Below are 21437 nucleotides of genomic sequence, written 5' to 3'. Positions count from 1 at the left end.
AGGAGGAGAAGGAACATCAGGCTTATCAGCAGACATTGCCTCTCCTCCCAGCATCCCAGCATCCTCCCCCTCATCCTAAGATGATTCCTGTTCCCCCTACTCAGGCTTATGATGAGTTCCAGGTCCCCTGATGCTTCTAGAAAACCTCCATTTTCTTCCCACAGCACTGTGAATAGCTCTTCCCTCAGTTCTCCCCAAGCCACCTTGCCCAGGTCTTACTATTGGTCACGCACGCCAGTGAGCAGTGTGAAATGCCTTTATGGTATCATCCTAAATGATGTCTCAGTGCTTGGCAACATGGATATCGATAGCAAGAGTGAATTGGTTAAGATGCCAGCAATCTTTTGAGAAAATAAAATTAACTGTTTCAGGCACTGCATGACTTTCTTTCCAGTGTACCAAAGTGACCACGCCCTCTCCAGCATCAAGGATGTACTGTACTGGCTCAAACTGTACTGGCCAAAAAATATTCTGCAGAGATGTCCTGGTAATGGCTCTTTCTACTATATTTGCATCTTATTTCGATTGTGTTCCTTTTTAACAACCTATCTCAAATTCTTTTAAAAAGATAGAGAGATCTTCTGAATCAATGGATGAACCCCACCCTGCTCTCCGTATTGTGTGAGGCAGATTCTATTGTGCATAAAGATAGCAGATTCTGCTCCAGTATGTCCTCATATTCCAGTAAATTCCTCCCCTTCTAGGCTCCTGCTGAGCACTTTGGAGTATTGCAATGATGTGAAACAAGGCACTGAGGAAAATGGAAAGGCATATCGGCCAATACAACAGACATTGGTAGATGAATGTCTTGAACCAAACCGTGGCCCTGAATCAAGCACGTTAGACTCTCAAACTGATTTCTGTGGGTTTTTCTCTGAGAAAGTGATGCTGGCCTGCTCCTTCGCCCTCAATGCTTATGAAACGCCAAAGCTACCTCTCACATAGGATGGAATTTCAACTTAAGAGCTGTGAGTTTTGGAAGGAATTTCTTAGACTTCATTCAATAGGGTCCAAAAAACTCAAGTATGCATTCAGTCTAGTAAATTAAATCTCCTTCCTTCTGCTGGATGTCTGAAAAGAACAGAAATTCATAACTGAAGAATAAATGGCCCAGGGACGGCTCACCACGTACACGTGGTGGCTGGCATCTGGGATCCAGGCATGAGACAACCTGTCCTGAGACCCACCAGCATCCAGGAGGCTGCTGGAAGTTTAAACTCCCAGGCCCAAGGTCGCGCCCCTCCCCAGTCCCATTCACCGCCCAATGAGGGCGGCAGGTGGGCCCGGACCTGCCCAGTCACGGAGACCTACACCCTCAGTGTACTCACCCCAAAGGGAGCAGCCCCCAGAGCCCAGGCAGGCCTGGGGACAGCTCACCACGTGCACATGATGGTTAGCGTCTGGAATCCAGTGTTGGCATTTTTTCGTATGTGGGCCAATCTTACTGGTGTTAGGTGGTACCTCAGTGATGTCTTAATTTTGATTTCCCTTATTGCCAGAGAGCTTGAGCACTTTTTCATGTTTTTATTTGCCATTTGGGTTTGTTCCTTTGTGAAGTGTCTGTCCATTTCCCATGCCTCATTTCTTGAGTGGCTTGTTTGTGCTGGTATTTTGGTGTTTTGAAGTTCTTTGTATTTTCTGGAGATTAGCCCCCTATCACCTATGTAGTGTGCAAAGATCTCCCATTCTGTGGGTTGCTTTTTCACTTTCTTGATTGTTTCTTTTGCTGTACAGAAGCTTCTTAGTTTGATGCAGTCCCATTTGTTTATTTTGGTCTTGATTGCTATTGCTTTTGGTGAGTTTTTTAGGAAGTCGGGGCCTACCCCTAGATCTTGCAAGATATTTCCAACATTTTCTTCCAAAAGTTTGAAGGTTTCTGGATGTAGGTTTAGGTCTTTTATCCCTTTAGATTGGATCTTAGTGTATGGTGCAAGATGTGGGTCTATCTTTTTTTTTCTACAGGCTATCATCCAGTTGTTCTAACAGCATTTATTGAAGAGACCTTCCCATTTGCCTGGATTGTCGTTTGTCTTTTTGTCAAAGATTATTTGGCTGTATCTGTGTGGGTTCCCTTCTGTTGTTTCTATTCTGCTCCATTGATCCTCCTCTCTATCTTTGTGCCAGTACCAGGCTGTTTTGATAACCACTGCCCTATAGTATGTCCAGAGGTCCAGAACTGTGATTCCCCCTTTTAATTTCCTATTCTTCAGGATGGTTCTAGCTATTCATGGTTTTTTTGTGTTTCCTGATGAACCTTTGTATCATTGTTTCCAGTTCAATGAAGAATGTTTTGGGCAATTTGATTGGGATTGCATTGAATGTATATATTGCTTTTGCCAGTATAGACATTTTAATGATATTGATTTTACCTATCCAGGAGCATGGGATGTTACTCCATCTTTTGAAGTCTTGTTCAATTTCTTTTTTAAGTATTTTATAGTTTTCTTCAAAAAGGTCTCCTACATTTTTGCTTAGATTTATTCCTAGATACTTCATACTTTTCTCTGTTATTTTGAATGGTACCTTGCTGGATAGATCTTTTTCCATCTTGGGGCTGTTTGCATATACTATGGCTGTTGATTTTTGTTCACTGATTTTGTACCCTGCCACTCTACCAAACTCTCGTATAAGTTCTAGGAGTCTCTGTATTGAGTCTCTTGGTTCTTCTATGTAAAGGATCATGTCATCTGCATACAGTGAAAGCTTGACTTCTTCGTTTCCCATTTGAATCTCTTTGATTTCTTTGTCTTGTCTTATGGCCTCAGCGAGTACCTCTAGGACTATGTTGAATAGCAGTGGAGATAGCGGACATCCTTGTCTTGTTCCAGATCTCAATGGGAAGGGTTCCAGTTTTTCTCCATTCAGTATGATGCTGGCGTTGGGTTTTTCATATATTGCTTTGATTATATTGTGGATTGTTCCTTCTATGCCTACCTTGGTTAGGGTTTTTAGCATGAAGCGGTGTTGGATTTTGTCGAAAGTTTTTTCTGCATCTGTTGATACTATTATGTGATTCTTGTTTTTCAGTCTTTGGATGTGGTGTATCACATTTATGGATTTCCAAATGTTGAACCATCCCTGCATGCCAGGGATCAATCCTACTTGATCCGGATGAATGATCTGTCTGATGTTTTTTTGAATTCTATGGGCTAGGATTTTGTTGAGAATCTTAGCATCAGTGTTCATCAGAGAGATAGGACTGTAGTTTTCCTTCTCTATTAGTTCTCTATCCGGTTTTGGGATTAAGGTGATGTTGACTTCATAGAATGAGTTTGGAAGGGTTGCTTCCTTTTCTACTGTTTTGAAGAGTTTGTAGAGGATTGGGGTTAGTTCTGTTCTAAATGTTTTGTAGAATTCTGTAGTGAAACCGTCTGGGCCTGGGCTTTTCTTTGTTGGGAGATCTTTAATCACTGATTCAATCTCTGCTTCGGCTATGGGTTTGTTCAGGTCTTTTGTTGCATCTGGGCCAAGTTTCGGTAGGTGGTGGGAGTCTAAGAACTTTTCCATTTCTTGGTGGTCTGATTTGTTGGAGTACAGTTCTTTGTAGTAATTTCTAATTATGGCCTTAATGGTTGCAGTGTTTGTTGTTATGTTGCCCTTTTCATCTTTGATGCTGTTAATTCTCGCTTTCTCTTTTTTCTTTGTCAGTCGGGCCCGTGGGGTGTCTATTTTGTTTATCTTCTCAAAAAAACAGCTTTGTGATTTGTTGATTTTGTGTATAGTTTTTTTATTTCTATTTGGTTTATCTCCTCCCCTGTTTTGATGGTTTCTTGTTTCCTGTTGTGTGGGGGGCCCTTCTGCTGCTGTTTTTCCAATTCCTGGAGGTGTGTGCTTAATTCCTGTATGTGGTGCCTTTCTTGGGCCTTGACATGAGCCCCAATTGCAATGAGCTTACCCCGTAGCACTGCTTTGGCAGTGTCCCACAAGTTTTGCAATGTTGTATCAGAGTTTTCATTGGTTTCCATAAATTTTTTTAATCTCGTCTTTAATTTCTTCTCTGATCCATTGTTCGTTTAATAGCATGTTGTTCAACCTCCAAAAGTTTCTGTAATTCCTGGGGCATTTTGAATTGTTGATTTCCACTTTCATTCCATGGTGGTCTGAGAGGGTACATGGTATGATTCCAATCTTTTTGAAGTTATTTAGATTTGCTTTGTGTCCTATCATGTGGTCGATCCTGGAGAAGGTGCCATGCACTGCTGAAAAAATTGTATAATCTGTGGTCTTAGGATAAAAAGTTCTATAAATGTCTACCAAGTCCAGTTGTTCTATTGTTTGTGGGAGCTCTGTTGTTTCTTTGTTGAGTTTTTGTTTCGTTGATCTGTCTATTGGTGTTAATGGGGTGTTGAGGTCACCCACAATTATTGTATTTGTATCTATGTCTCCTCTTAAGTCTCCACACTGTCCAGGGAACTTCATGCACCTCTCCGTGTAGTTCTTTGCTGCTCCACTTACGCTTCTGTCGTGTTTTAACCCTCTCTCGCTGCAATCGCCCTCACATCCATCCTCCTATGTCAGGCATCTTGCCCTCGAATTTGCCTCTTCTAAACCTGCCTTACAGATGATACTTAATGATGACACTTAACATACAGGAGGAATAGCGCCCACCAAAACCAAAGGCAAATGCAAAGAACATCCCAGTAAAATGACAACAGAAGACTAAATCAATGAACAACCCATTGCTAAAATGACAGGACCAAATTACCACCCATTCATATTAACCCTGAATGTAAATGGCTTAAACTCCTCAATCAAACATCGTAGATTAGTAGACTGGATTAAAAAAAACAAATAACACCTATTAGTTGCCTACAGAAGACACATTTCACTAACAAAGATCAGTGGAAACTATATCTCATGGATTCTGAATTTTTTTTTTTTAGTTTCACCTTTTCAAAACACTTTGTTATCATTAAATTCTTCACTGACCCATAGCTCATACAGTAGCATCATTTTCTTCAAGAAGGGTCTTGGTTTTCTTTTACATTTCTTTAGCAACACATTAGTCATTCAGTAGCATGTTGTTTAACTTCATGGTGATGTTCATTATTTTTTCTTGCTGTTGTTGATTTTGTTTTGTGGCTTTTCATTTAATGGGATGTATAGTAACTGTGTAATGGAGACGATCATATCCAGATGTGAGGATACTTCCAGACGAAAGATGAACTCCCATGAACTGGTGCCCATATGGGATCCCAGCGCATTCAAGACAAGGACTTTAGACACTAGGCCACCATGCCGAGCCCCAGGAGACGTCATTTTAAAAGAAATCTCAGCCTCTAAACATCTCCATGCAATATTTAATTACAGAGGGAAATATTTATGTTCTAACACATGATAAATCATGACGGCAGATATTACATCAGTTCCCTCTCACACTTATATGATGTGACTGCTCTATGTGGTGCTTAAAGACTCAAAGGAAAAATATTGGGCCCGGCGGTGTGGCCTAGTGGATAAAACTCCTCACCTTGAACGTGCTGTGATCCCATATGGGCGCCAGTTCTAATCCCGGCAGCTCTACTTCCCATCCAGCTCCATGCTTGTGGCCTGGGAAAACAGTCAATGGCGGCCCAAAGCCTTGGGACCCTGCACCTGCGTGGGGACCTGGAGGAAATTCCTGGCTCCTGGCTTTGGATCAGCACAGCACCAGCTGTTGCATTCACTTGGGGAGTGAATCATCGGACGGAAGATCTTCCTCTCTGTCTCTCTTCCTCTCTATATATCTGACTTTGTAATAAAAAAATAAATAAATCATGGACCCGGCGCCATGGCCTAGCAGCTAAAGTCCTCGCCTTAAACGCCCCGGGGTCCCATATGGGCGCCGGTTCTAATCCCAGCAGCTCCACTTCCCATCCAGCTCCCTGCTTGTGGCCTGGGAAAGCAGTCAAGGACGGCCCAATGCATTGGGACCCTGCACCCGTGTGGGAGACCCAGAAGAGGTTCCAGGTTCCCGGCTTCGGATCGGCGCGCACCGGCCCATTGCGGCTCACTTGGGGAGTGAATCATCGGACGGAAGATCTTCCTCTCTGTCTGTCCTCCTCTGTGTATATCTGGCTGTAATAAAATGAATAAATCTTTAAAGAAAAAAAAAGAAAAATATTAATCCTGCACATTGTAAGAAACAACACAAACCACACATATTGTGGAGCTATCTGGCCAGTATATGAAATGGTGTGTTCTTTTCAAGGCAGGCAAACCTAATCCTGGACATTCTGATCAAAGCTTCATGAGAACAAAGTGGCTGACTTCAGGAACAGACACTGCTCAGTGCACAGATGTTCACCAGCCACCAACTGTGAAAGAATGGAGGAGAGGGAGGACGATAGTACGACATAGCCCAGCCAAACGAAGATGTTCTGAGTGATTCTGGACTCATAGGAAAGTCTTGGGGAGAGCTTGGTGCTGTGAATATGTTGGCCGTGCTATCTGTGCCTACCGATGAAAACCAGGGAACCCAATCACGAACATCAAACACAAAACATAACAGGACGATAACAAGGTCACATGCAGGGATCTCAAAGCACCACTAGTAAGTGGCCCATGACAGTATCCAAGGTCAATTTCCTTTTCTTCCTTGTGTTGTTTATGATATTTGATTTTTGGGTCACATCATTGGGATAATGATATCTGCCAACATGTTAAGAATACAGCACAGCAAGTTGGAAGGCCAGATGAATCAGGGAGCTTGTAGTTTCAATTCTGCCCAATTGGAGCCCACTGGACTTGAACGGATGGTGACAGCCTGAAAGACACTCAACAGGCAGATGCTGCCAGTGGACACAGCCCTGCCCAGTCTATAATAACAGAAAACAAATTTGAACCCAATATCACTGAGGAAATGCTACAACCCAAAAGAAAACGCGTGGGACGCCTTAAGAGTATGACAAGGTGTTCACCATAGTCGAACGCTTGAAAAGTAGATCTACGGATCTTAGTGTGCGTCTGGTAAAATCAAGATCACTGTAATGGTAAAGAAGAAAAGTATTCCCCAAGAATCCAACTAAGGTCTGAAATCAGAAGATGATTGCATCACCCCTTCCCTGGAGGTCATGAGTCATAGTCCAGTGACTGCTGAGCGCAGCGGGAGGGAGTGACCTGCTCAGCCGAAACCCACTGTTGTCCACTGACCGTACATTTCTTACTGAAATCGACTTCTCTAGGAATTTTCCTATAATGACATATATTGAATGTTTTACCAGTAACTTTCAATAATCCTATAAATTAAATGCTTTTTTAATCACATCTTACAGGAAAGCTGTATGATGTATTTTTTATTTTTTTAAAGGTTTATTATTATTGGAAAGCCAGATATACAGAGAGGAGGAGAGACAGAGAGGAAGATCTTCTGTCTGAAAATTCACTCCCCAAGTGAGCCGCAACGGGCCGGTGCTGTGCCGATACAATGCCGGGAACCAGGAACCTCTTCCAGGTCTCCCACGCGGGTGCAGGGTCCCAAAGCTTTGGGCCGTCCTCAACTGCTTTCCCAGGCCACAAGCAGAGAGCTGGATGGGAAGTGGAGCTGCCGGGATTAGAACCTGCGCCCATATGGGATCCTGGCACATTTTAGGCAAGGACTTCAGCCTCTAGGCCACGCTGCTGGGCCCTGTATGATGTATTTTCAAGTTTTTCTTATGAGAGGCAGAGTCAGGAAATGACATTGTAGTTAACAGCTATGTACCTAAAACTTGGAGCAGGTTTTGATTTCTAACGCTTCACATATCTTGCTGTCCTGTGTCTAGTCACAGGATGATTACATATTTAAACAATAAATTATGATTCTGGACATTTTTATCTAGAAGTTCTGTGAAGTATAATGATTCAGGGATTCAGGCAAAATATCAATGTAGATATGATACCTTTAATGTAATCTTAACAGAAATACTGATACATAGAGTGAAGGTTATGGAATGTATAAAATAGTCCATGCTGGTATTAAAAGAGTCTTTTCCATCTTAACCAACAAGGAACACACTGTGAAATAGTAAGCAGGGAATATAAAATGTAAGGGGTACCATTTACAGAGGAAAAATAAATTGCCATTAATTCTAGAGAAAGAGCTATTTGTACATGAAATATATCACATTAAATTATTTCAATGATAGACGTTTTAGATATAGCAAATTATAAGTCCATTATCCAAAAAGAGAAACAAGATTGGGCCAGTTAGTCATTGAATAAATAAACAAACATTTAGCCTGGGAGTGATATTTAACATATTTTTCTTTTTAAAAATATGTATTTTCACCTATTTGAAAAAAAGAGAGTAAGAGTGAGAGAGACCATTTTCGCTGGCTGGCTCAGTGCACACTTATCCCCTCCAGAGTTAGGCCTGGGCCAAATCAGAACCAGGAACTAAGAACTCCACCTGGAACTTGCACAGGGGTAGCGGGGACCCAAACAACTGAGCATCATTTGCTGCTTGCTAAGATCCATGAGCAGGAGATTAATCAGACCCAACATCCTGACACCGACGTAGCATCCCAAATACAGGCTTAACGCGCTCTCTCACAATTCCACCCCAGACCATAGTTTCACAGAAAGTACTTCTTTTAAAAGCCTAATTTTGAAAACTGATAAAGTTCATTTTATTTTTTTAACTCATTTTATGTATGTAAAGTGAACCAATTCCATGTATTTTACAATATAGATGTACGAGCATATGAATCAATGCTTGAATGCCTTTCTGTAATGCTTTTTGAAAAAGAAATACAGTCGGTATGTAATGAACAGACGCTGTATGTTTCCTATCACCGCATGACTTACCTTCTCTGAACCGGCTTTAACGGGGCTCGTTTTCCAGCTGAAGAGCACTTTATCTCCTGATGCATCTCCTTGTGGAGCTTGCCTCACAGACCTAAACGTTAGATACTCACCTGATTTCTGTCAGCTGCCAGGCTATTGGTTGAGCTCGAGGCGGGGTTCAGGACAGTCGGTGAGTGTGGGAGGGAGACAGCCAGGTCTCTGACATGAGTCCATGATCTTGTGACCACACCCCCCTCGCACTACTGCGATGATCACTTCACTACAGTGTCATAACACATTCATGTCGCAATGATGACAGTACACACACAGGGAGTAATGGCACTTTGCAAAACTTTGTCCTCTTTACCAATTATCAAGGCCAATTACAACTTTGTAGTGAACATCCCTAGAGAGGAAAGTTAAAGAGAGACTTTTTTTCCAAAACCCGTGGAGACAGACCAGGTTCCACGTGGAGTGAACAAAAATTGCTGATGCGGGAGGCATGGCAGACTGACAACACTTTTTGTCATTGGACACTCTGCCTCCCCAGCATGTGATAAATCCAATTTTATTATTTATTTGTTTGTTTTAAAGTCACAGTTATGGAAAGAAAGAGAGAAATTGAATGTCCTGGCTCACTCCTCAGAAGTCATCTGCAATCAGCATGGCAACAGCAAAGACAGACTGCAGCCAGGAGCCAGGAGCATCTTCCCGGTCTCCCTTGAGGGTGGCAGGGACTCAAGCATTTGAACAATCTTCCACTCCTTTCCAGGGCATTAGCAGGGAGTTGCAATGGAGGAGGAACAGCAAAAACATGAGCTGGTCGCAGATGGAATTCCAGAAGTACAAGCTGCAGCTTTTCCCACTGTGCTACAATCCTGGCTCTGTCACATACGTAATCATAGTAGTATTTCTTAAATATCAGGGAGCAGTGCTGGTGCATGGACTCAGGGATGGACAACATGAGAGTCGTCTGCCAGAACATATTGCACTCTAGGCTAAAAATGACTCATATTCATTCCTGGCACTTGCCAGCTCGTGCTGTGCTCTAGCATGGCTGACCCACTGCCATTCCAGCTCACGTTACATGCCAGCAGGTGCAGCAGCATAGCCTGGCCTGGCCCACCACCAGTCCCAGTTTAGATTTACCAGTGGAAGCAGCATCCCAGCAAGGGAATCCACAAAGTTCCCCTAACAGGCCTATTCCCAGCCCCAGGTCTTGTGTGTTCCAACAACTGCTATGGCCCATCTGAGATGGCCTGCCCCCAGTCTCAACATTTGCTCCAGGTAATACAGCTTGGCTCAGCCTGGCATGCTCCTAGTCCCAGCTCTTGCCAATGAGTGTAGCAGCCTAGCCCAGGCTGGCCCACCTCCAGCCCTCATATGAACTTTCAGGTTTTGGTGGTCCAACTCAGCCTGGCCTGCTCCAGATCCAGCTTATACATATGCCAATGGGTGCTGAAACCCAGCCTGGCCTAGCCTGCTCCCAGCCCCCACTCCTGCACTCACCAGCAAAAGTTCTGCCTAGCAAGGGAATTTCCCAGAGGCCATGTGTGCTGGTGGGTACTGCTACCCAAACTGACATGGCCAGCCCCAACTCCTGGCTTACACCTGTGTGTGGGGAAGCTTAGCCGAGCTGGCCCACATCCATTCTGGCTCTCACCAATGGATGCTACAGCCTAACCCAGCCTGACCCACTCCCAGAACCAGTTGTCATGTGACTCAGCAGATGCCACAGCCAAGCCTTGCCCATCCTACACCCGTTCTGGTTCTCATGAGCACCCCAGTTTGGCCCATTCCCAGACCTAGCCCACATACATGCCAATGGGTGCTATAGGTTTGCCAAACCCAAGTTGCCCACAGCACCAGCTTTTTTTATATTATTTTATTTCATTTTATGGCACAGTTTCATAGGCTCTGGGATTCCCCCATCCTCTCCCCAAACCCTCCCCCCATATTGAATTCCTCCACATTGTTACAGTAGTACAGTTCATAACCAGTTATGATTCCTTCATTGCAGGCGTGGACCATACAGAAAGCCCAGCATCTTATTGTCCAGATAAATTCAACAGTTTCATTGGGAGACCATCCTTGGTCTGAAAATAGAGCTGGCAGAATATCATCCCCTCCAATGAGATGTCACTACACAACTTCAACAACAGGAAGAAACATGGAAATTAACACCATCATGAAGTTAATTAACATGGTATTGAGTGACCAATATGTTAGAGAATGCAAGTTCTGAACCACATGCTATAACTACTTCCTTGACATCTCAATTTTAGTATATACACAACCGGATGCTATAAACCTTAAAATGGTTATAGGGTACTATTCAGCTGTCTCGTGTCTATTTTCATTTTTATATTTAGCAGCTTATAGTATTCAGGCATGATTTTTACTGAACTTCATGAATTTTAATATAGTCCAAATGGGCTTATAACTCTAACAAGCCATATATTAACCATTGGGGAGCAGAACAGTTTTAGGAGGAATGTGCAGAGAAATCTTCAATACCTTAGTGAGGAGTAACTGATCTTTGTGTCCTACCTAGTAAGGTATATGGTAGTCCAAGCTGACTTTTTCCTGTCTGTTCTAAGCTTTCCTTATTGCTCTCTGTCTATCTGATCTAATTTGGGGGGCTCAAGAGCAACCCTGATGGTCATTGCAAGAGAGGGTGGAGAGCCAATGTTGGAACTAAGTAAGGACCAGAGAAAGCTCCTCTCCTGAATCCTGAAGGAAGTTTACTGTTCTGTTTCTGAGGACTGCTCAGGGCTCCTGGCTGTTGTTCCAATGACATTAGATCCTGTGAGGAAGGCTCTGGGCTTCCTCCATCCCGTGTGGGAAAGCTGATAGAGAATGGTTGACCTCAGAGTTCTTGGCCTACGAGGGCACTCCAGTTGCCTGTGATTTCCTTGGCAGTTGGGATATACTCCTTGGTGCCATACTGATAGTCCTTGGTGAGTTACCAGGAGTCTCCAGGGTTAGGATACAAGCCTCCTCCTGTCCTCCTGTTCCACTCTGGGGTCCCCCCCTGCTCTGTGCGTATGACCTCCTTCCTGTTAAGAGGCTGTCAGGATTGCTCGTGGATCCCACTGTATGTCTTTATAAAGTTTTTGCTGATGTCTAATGAGGAACACCCTGCAAGATTTAGGTGTAGGCCCTGACTTCCTAAAAAACTCACCAAAAGCAACAACAATCAAGACCAAAATAAACAAATGGGACTGCATCAAACTAAGAAGCTTCTGTACAGCAAAAGAAACAATCAAGAAAGTGAAAAAGCAACCCACAGAACGGGAGAAGATCTTTGCACACTACATAGGTGATAGGGGGCTAATCTCCAGAATATACAAAGATCTCCAAAACAACCAAAACACCAAAACAAACAAACCACTCATGAAATGGGCATGGGAAATGGACAGACACTTCACAAAGGAACAAATCCAAATGGCAAACAAACATATGAAAAAAATATGCTCAAGCTCTCTGGCAATAAGGGAAATTCAAATTAAGACATCACTGAAATTCAAATTAAGACATCACTGAAATTCAAATTAAGACATCATTACCTAACACCAGTAAGTATGGCTCACATACGAAAAACCATTAACAGCACTTGCTGGCGAGGATGCGGAGAAAAGGAACCCTACTCCACTGCTGGTGGGACTGCAGGTTGATGCAGCCTCCATGGAAATCGTTATGGAGAACAGTCAAACAACTGAAAACCTGCAAACCATATGATCCAGCAGTAGCACTTCTAGGAATATATCCATAGTGATATATATATATATATATCTCCATCCATAGAGCCAGCTCTTACACTCATCCGTGAGAAATGTAACCCAGCAGGAGAGTCCCCAGAGTTCCCCTACCATACCCATTCCCAGCTGTACATCTTGCACCTGCAGGAGGGTGCTTTGACCCAGCCTGGCATGGCTCATTCACAATCAGCTCTCACTGGTGGGTGTTGCAGCTCAACCAAGTCAGGTGTATTGCATACCCTGTCCTGGTTCTCATGCATGCCAGTGGGAACTAAGGCCTGGTCCAGCCCAGACTGTCCCCAGACCCAGCCCACAAAAATGCTGAGAGCTGCAGCCTAGTAGGAGAGTTCCCCAAGTTCCTTCACCAGGCCTACTCCCAGTCCAAGATCTCACATGTGCCAGTGGGGGCAGCAGCCCTACTTGCCATGGTATGCCCTCAGTCTTGACCCTTTCCAAGCACCTATGCGTGCTGCAACTTGCGCGTACATGACCTTCTCCCAGCCCCATGAATGTTGAGTGGGTTTCTGTCAGGTGAGTTCTGTGGGCCAGGCTGACCTGGCCCATCACTGCCCCAGTTCTCCCCAGGGTGCCACTGTTGGGGTCCTGCAGTGGATGTGGGGGACAGAAAGGTGTGAAGAGTATTGTTCCATTGCAGGCAGGGCTGCAAGGAACTTCCCGCTATATGGCAGGGCCCACAGATATCTCTACAACCACTTGAATGCAGATCCCCACCTTCCGTTACATGGACACTGGACCACCCTGTGGAAGAATTCTAATCCATTCAGGCATTGTTTGCTACTGTGGAGTTGGCTTTTTTACTCAATGTGAGCTTGGAGGTTAATGTCAATAATAACGTCTTGTAAAAGGGCCTTTTATTGTTCATACTGTCTTGGCTATCCCCATTGACCTTATGGTAATCAAGGGACCTGTACTTAGGGTTTCATTCTTTCCTTGATCTTTAGGTTCTCCTCTTCTTTGAGATTGAGTTGTAGAACAAGAACTGTAGTAGGAGCTTCTGTTGTTTTTAGGTAAAACAAATGGCAGAATTATCCTTAGAAACACCCACTTGACCATGACGTAAAAAGTCTGAGCCAGAGTTTGTTTCTGTACAGATAAAGCGGACAGCTTTCCCGCATTGTCCATTATGATCATGAAACCATAGTGCTCCATTTCTTTCCTCTTTACGCCTCATCCACGCACCCTTCTCGAGTTCCAAACTCAGCTGGAGCTGGATTCCGGCATGCCACAGTCCCACGGAGGCAAGCCCATAATGCCCCTACAGAGTCTGCCCCCAGATCCAGTTCTCTCACTTTGTTGTAAGCACAGCAGGTGGGCAGGTGATGCTGTTTAGCTGAACCTAGGTCTTCCACATTGGGTAGAAACTTCTGCCGGACCTAGACATGTCCTGTGGTTTCCCCTTCTAAACCACTCCATCTCAGCTCTTGCCTACCTCTTAGTGCAGTGGCCCAGTCCACGGAATACCCCAGAAGTCATTCCTTCCCTGTCCAACATGCCTTAGTCCAATATATCCCCAATCCCCTTTCCTGGACAATCTGCAGCCAGCCTCAGGGCTGGAGAGGCATGTCCTGGCCCAGAGTTTCCCACTGGTCTTAAGAGAGAAGAGCGAAAAGGGAAAGAAGGAAGAAACAAAGAAAGAAGGAAGGAAGCAAAAAAGGAGGGAGGAAATAAGAGAATAAACAGCTATGCTGAGTTATTGGTATAGTTAACATGGTTTGGCATTAACCAAGCCCAGAATGCCTGCAAGCTATTGGCTGCTTCTGTTGCCTACCGCCAGGGGGAAATTTCTTTCCAAAATGAGAACCTTTGGGTCTTTCCATGTGAAAAAAAAAAAAAAAAAAATGGAGAAACAAGAAAAATTCTTACTGGTATTAAATAAAATATAAAATATAAAACATTAGGACTGGTTAGAAAAGGAAGTTTCAGAATGGTGATCACGTATAAATGAATTCAGATAATGAAATAATTGTGGTCATCAAGAAGTTTTTTAAAAATTATGACAATAAAAGGATTTTTTAAATGATTTTTGGAAAGGCAGGTTTATAAAGAGAAGAAGAGATTGAGAGAAAGATCTTCCAATTACTGGTTCACTCCCCAAATGACCGCAGCAGCTAAAGCTGAGCTGATCCAAATCCAGGAGCACTAGTGAGTGCACAAGCTAGAGCCAAGGGTAGACCAAGCTTGGCTAGGTTGCATTACCCACCATATGCACCAGGTCTAGGACTAGGTCAGACTGGGCTAGGCCTCAGCACCCACTGGCATTCATGAGAGCCAGAATGGGTTCAAAATGGGTTGGGTTAAAGTGTGTGCTGGGCAGAAGAATTAGGACGGACTACAACCCCATTTGTTCGCATGGAAGACAGGACTGGAAACAGAACTAACCCAGCAATTGCAACCACCAGCGTATGCATAATCTGATTGGGGCTATGGACCATGCCACACCCTATACTGGCAAGCACACACAAGAGTGAGGTCTGGGATCACCTCAGATGAAATTTCTTTGGGGATCCCTCCAACTGAACTGCTGATCTCAGAACCCCAACCATGGAGAGAATTGCAGGTTCCATGTCTGAACATGGAGTGCAAGTGTCAAAGCTGAGCCTTCTCAGAGGCTCAGACGGAGCAGTGGACAGCATATCCAGGTGCACACGGAGGATATGGAGGTCCATTGGAACCCACAGCAGACACCTGGTACCACAACAGAGGATGGAGGACAGAACAAATCAATCAACTACCTCAGCCATGTTGGCAGTGAAAATCTGGGCAGAGACTCTAGGGTACACTATGTCAGCCAGCAGATTCTGGAGAGATGTCATCGTGCTTGGAATGGCGAGATTGGCAGTAATTCAGAACTGTTGAACTATCAAAACCACTTGAGCAGGACCCTCAGAGCATGCCCCACATCAGGGTCCTGGGATGGGTGGGAGGCTGGGTGGGGCTTCTCTCTTTTTCTTTCCCCTTACCTCGGATACAGAAAATAATAATAATAATGTGAAAACAATGGTCTTACCTACTTTTCTGTAGCCCTTGACCCTTTGTGCCCTAATCAACTATGTAAAGATTGTCAAAATTAAAATTTCAAAATTCAAAAAAAAAATGGGTTGGGCTAGACTGTAACACCTGCCGCTTCATAAGAGAGCCAGATATAGGAGTGGGTCAGACTGGCTAGGCTGCAGCATTTACCAGTGAGAGTTGGAACGGGTGCAGGTTGGTAAGGCTAGCCTTCAGTACTCACCAATGAGTGTCAGGGCTGGGGGCAGGCCATGTCAGACTGGGCCACAACACCTGCTGGCACACAAGAGACGATAGGGTTGGAGTAATGTATCAGGGGAACTTGGGAAACTTCACTGCTAGACCATAGCCCTTGCTACTGAGTACAAGAACTGAGACTCAGAGCAGGCCAGGCCAAGCTGGGCTGCAGCACCCATTAGCATGTGTGTGGGTTGGGTCTGGTGGCAGGCCAGGCTAGGCCAGTCCACAACAGCCACTGGCATGTGTAAGAGTCAGAACATGGTGAAAGCCAGGCTGTGTTAGGTTACAACACTCAGCAGTTCACAGGTTGGCCAGTTCTGGAAGAAGGCCAGGCTGGGCAAGGCTGTAGCACCTGTTGGCAAGTCCTGGTACTGGGAGTGGGTTATGCCAGACTGGGCCACAGAACCTGTCTGCATGCATAAGACCTAAGGCTTGGAATAGGCCTGGTAGGGAAACTTCAGGGACAACCCTGTAGGCTGAAGCTTCTACCTATGAGCATGAGAACTTGAATTGAGGCATGCTGAGCCAAATAGGGCTGCAGTACCCTTTAACTGGCATTGGACTGGGTCTGGGGCAGGCCGGGTTGGGCTAGGTTTCCACACCTCCTGACACAAGCAAGAGCCAACATGGGTGTGGACCAGCTGAGCTAAGCCACAGCACCTACTGGCAGGTGTTGGGACTGGGTATAAGTCATGTCAGACTGGACCACAGCACTCCCTGGCAATCACAAGAGCCAGGGCTGGGAGCAGATCTGGTGAGGGAACTGTGGGCACTCCCCTGCTTCAATTCCAATGAGTGAACATAAGAAACAGAGCTGGGAGTGGGTTAGGCTAGACCAGTCTGCAGCACCCACTGGCACAAACAAGAGTCAGGACGGAGCGCAGGTTAGGGTGAGTTAGGCCACAACACCGGCCAGTTCACATGAGGCCTGGGGCTAGGTGTGGGCCAGTCTGGGCTAAGCTGCTGTACCTGCCAGCAAGAGCTGGGACTGGAAGTGGGCTGAACTGTGCCAATTGGTAGCTCCTGTTGGGGAAAGCTGAGACTGGAGTCAAGCTATGCCAGATTCGACCACATCACCTGTTGGCATGTGTAAGAACCATGGAGCTGCAGCCTCATAGGGGAGTTTCCACAGTTCCCCTACCAGGCCATTAATATACGAAGCACAAAAGCTGCATGCATAGGCCCAGCATGGTAGCCTAGTGGCTGAAGTCCTAGCCTTGCATGTGCCAGGATCCCACATGGGCACTGGTTCATATCCCGGCTGTTCCACTTCCCTTCCAGATTCCTGCTTGTGGCCTGGGACAGCAGCAGAGCAGGGCTCAAAGTCTTGGGACCCTGCATCCTGGAGGAAGCTCCTGGCTTTGGATCGCCTCAGCTCCGGCTGTTGTAGCCACCTGGGGAGTGAACCAGTGGATGGGAGATCTTTCTCCCTGTCTCTCCTTCTCTCTGTAAATCTCTGTAAATCATTTCCAATGAAAACAAATAAATAAAATCTGAAGAAAAAAGGCAGCCCAGCTTGCCACAATTATGGCATTTTTTTTAAATCACATGCATATTAGTGAAGTTGATGTTGTGAAATTTGATTGCTGTCTACAGCCTTTGCCTTGAGGAAGAATAGTTTTCCTATTTACTCTTTGTTGAATTCTTTGTTTAGGGGAGGGTTAAGCTTGTGATTAGAAAATAAACAAAATATGTCAGTAAAGTAAAACTTCAGAGGGAAAAAGAACAAATGAGAGGAAGAGGATGAAGAGTGGGAAAATGGGTGGGAGGGATGTAGGGGGAGCAGAGTCATACGCCCTGAAATCCATATATATGAAATATATGAAATTTGTTCACCTTATGTAAGTTAAAAAATTAACTTAAAAAGAGAAGACATAGTTGGATCTCTTTTTTGAACAACTTGTTATTAATATAAAGAGAACGAGCTCCTGTATTTTATAGATACAATTCTAAGAAATTAACCATACTTGCCTCTCCCACTCTCCTCCCTCAATGTCTACTGCTGCTCTTTTTTTCCCCTTTAATGTTTGCAATAACATACTTTCAATTTCCTTTATAATCATAGGTGTAATGAAAAAACTGATCCTAATGTTCATCAAATGAGAGGTAGAAAGTTCACTATTCCTCAGGAAAACAGGAATGATCTATAAAAAGTAAGCAAATCATAAGATGCCAACTTCATTCTTATGCTTTTTAAGAAGATATGGGCCTGGTGCAATGGCTCAATGGCTAAATCCTCACCTTCCAAGTGCCAGGATCCCATATGGGTGCCTGTTCATGTCCTGGCTGCTCCATTTCCCATCCAGCTTCCTGCTTACGGCCTAGGAAAGCAGTAGAGAATGGCCTGGGGCCTTGGGACCTTGCACCTGCCTGGGAGACCTGGAACAAGCTCCTGGCTTTGGATAAGCTCAGTTCTGGTCACTGCAGCCATTTGGGGAGTGAACCAACAGATGGAAGATCTTTGTCTCCCCTTATCTGTAAAATCTGACTTCAGAATAAAAACATAAATAAATCTGAAATTTAAAACAAAGAACATCACAACGGGCATAATGCTTACCCCATACTGGGTGACCTGATGCCCTGTGATAAGATCAGTTGATTTATAGAAGGAAAATTCATGCTTTTAACATGAGATATTAGTTGATCATCAAATACTTTAAAAGTGAAGATATAATTACGATTTTGTTAATGTGAGACTTGCTTATGTCAGGGGTATATTTCATGAATGTCAACAGAATAAAAAAGACTTCGGCTAAGGAATGGACTTCCCACTGCAAAGTGTATATAACCAAACACCGTAGGAGTAGAAGAAGCAGAAAGGAAACAGAAGGCCAAGTCCATCTGGAGTTCAGTCCCCATGTCTGAAGCCCTGACTCAGTGTCCTCTGAAGGACCAAGCATTTTTCTGGGGTAGTTGTAACGGGGCTGGCATTTTTCTAATTTTCATTAAGGTGCTTACGGTCTAACTACGGTACTGAAAATTAGCCATCACTGGGCAACACATCAGAAGGCATGGATCCTTGAACCTTCAGTGATAAAATGGGAAAGGGCTGAGACCATGTGAGTACAACCCTGGGAGAGAGCTCACACATGGAAAAGTTTGGAACCCAGCTGTTTCTATTTTGTTTTCTAGAAGTTAAATAGCTTTAATTTTCCTGCAGTGGCTTACTTCCTAACAGTCTCCAAGCCAAAGCTGTCCCGCTGCTAGAGGTGACATGAAAATTATGGGTCTGGAGGGAGCTAGGCTGAAATCATTGCTTTCTTATAAAGCATCTTGGGTCTGACATCACAGATGTGAACTAACGTCTAAGCCCAGGTGGACGAGTGTCTGTCTCAATTTCAGTAACAACGCTCGAGTGTCAGGTGGGTGGTAGGATAGAGCAAGGTCATCTCAATGAAGTGTTAAACTTCTCATTTCAATCTTTTTTTTTTAATGAGTAGTAACTGAATACAGGAGATGTTTCCAAGCAGAGAAAAAAATGTGGATTTTCTGAGGACATAGGTTTTTAATGGGCTTTGTAATTTTGCAGTAACTGCATTTCACATTTCTTACTATTTTGCTCAGTTTAGCTTACTACGATAAAATGTGATATAACCGAGAAATCTGATGTAATTCAAAAGTATGTAGTCAGATGTCTTTATTTTACCAAGATACAAAACCAACAACAATAATCAGTAGCATTTTCTATATCAATAATAGTCCTGCTGGGGAAAAAAAATCAACAAAGAAATAGCTACAAAATTTTAAATATTTCGGAAATTTAACCTTTAATATCTTTTTATGTTTACAACCAATGAGGTCATGAGATTTCTTTGTGGCATCTTAATTAGTGTTTTGTATATATTCATAAAGATAATTTGTTTTGTTTTGTTACAGTAATATAGCATATGTTTTTTATGATTTTTATACAATTCCTTTGGTCACATATTCAATTTTTGGATAATTAGTTACTATGTTACAGAAATGGAGCTTATTATATTAATCATGATTTAAAATATTTACTATAAATTCCATTTCAGTATTTCATACTTTATAAGCAAACTGAAATTATATTAACTTCTCTGCATTCAATGGAGTAACATTTTTCATAAGAGACTAATACTTTCCAAAATATAAAGAATGTAGCATTCCTTTATTATTAAAAAAAAATCTCCTAAATTTTATATACAAAATTTCCACTAAAAGTTTCATATTGGTAGTTTGCTGAAAATTCATAAAATCTAATGTTCAATGAAAAGAATAAAATAACGGTCTAACATGTGATAAGTAGATAACAATTTGCTAGATATATGTCAGTGTTGTCTGAATTCAGTAGAGACGGGATCTCCTAGTGTCCTTGTCTTCAAATCGATGAGGGGGAATGGTGTAAATAAATCAAGCTGAAACTGGAAGACATTTATAAAAGCAAACAAATGAGCCTGACAGTGCTCCACAAGTCTCGCAGCATCAAAGCTCAAGAAGTTTAACGACAGACACCGAGTCTGAATCTCAGAAAAAGGAATTAAAGCGTTTCCCAATGTTACTAAATCACAGTGTGCAAGGATGGTGTCGGGGAGGAAGGACCTGCACTGTTACAGTCCAGTGTTCGTGTACAGTAGGTTCTAGACTCAATGCTGAACACACTGGGTCAGCATCAGTCATTTAACATGCTTCGCAGATACAACAGTCTAAGGCCTTGAAACTTCTAGAAAATTAAACAGGCTACGCTTTTTTTTTTTTTTTTTTTTTTTAAGATTTTATTGTTATTGGAAAGCCGGATATACAGAGAGGAGGAGAGACAGACAGGAAGATCTTCCATCCGATGTTTCACTCCCCAAGTGAGCCGCAACGGGCCGGTACGCGCCGATCCGAAGCCGGGAACCAGGAACCTGTTCCGGGTCTCCCACACGGGTGCAGGGTCCCAATGCATTGGGCCGTCCTCAACTGCTTTCCCAGGCCACAAGCAGGGAGCTGGATGGGAAGTGGAGCTGCCGGGATTAGAACCGGCGCCCATATGGGATCCCGGGGCTTTCAAGGCGAGGACTTTAGCCGCTAGGCCACGCCGCCGGGCCCTAAACAGGCTACGCTTAAGTGATGTCTTCTTGGTTCAGATGACTGGAAAATAAACAAAAAGCCAGAAATCACACGCTAGCATTTGCAGGGTCCTCTGAAACTCAGGGCACAGCATTTGCGATCTGACCTTTCCAATTCTTCCACACATTTGCTACTTACGGTCTATTTTTGACATATGGAGTATACTAATAAAGTCGTATAGATATATAACAAGTCAATTGCTTTGTATATACTTCTATCATTAATTCACCCAAAAATACCCATTTCCTACTCTTAGCATGTGGTCTCAATATGTTAGTCTTTAATTCGATGATTTTGTACTGTTCCTGGTGACGGCAATAACGGCTGCTCTGGAGACGCACGTGTGTGTGGAAAGAGTTCTGCATTGCTTGGTTCTAGACGCTGAGATCCATGCAATCTTTTTTTTGCCATATTATGTTTTGGGAATAGGCATAGCAACCTATATGTCCACCACATGAATATATGCTTTATAAAATCACACAGCAGATGACTTACTAGCACTTTTCTCCCTCAAGCATCAATTTCTGTAAGTCAGGAATACTCATCCTCAACTCACATTGCCCTACTGAGATAGAAGAACAGTAATAC

General features: G+C 43.7%; 1 pseudogene; it reads right to left on the bottom strand.

The window, feature by feature from the left end:
• Positions 1-6227: 6227 nt before the first annotated feature.
• Positions 6228-9730, bottom strand: LOC131482516 (uncharacterized; annotated as a pseudogene).
• Positions 9731-21437: the final 11707 nt, after the last annotated feature.

This window comes from Ochotona princeps, chromosome 18, assembly GCF_030435755.1.
Source record: "Ochotona princeps isolate mOchPri1 chromosome 18, mOchPri1.hap1, whole genome shotgun sequence".
NCBI classification, from domain to species: Eukaryota; Metazoa; Chordata; class Mammalia; order Lagomorpha; family Ochotonidae; genus Ochotona; species Ochotona princeps.
Note: the sequence above shows the minus strand (reverse complement) of the source record. Positions and strands in the feature narration are given on the sequence as shown.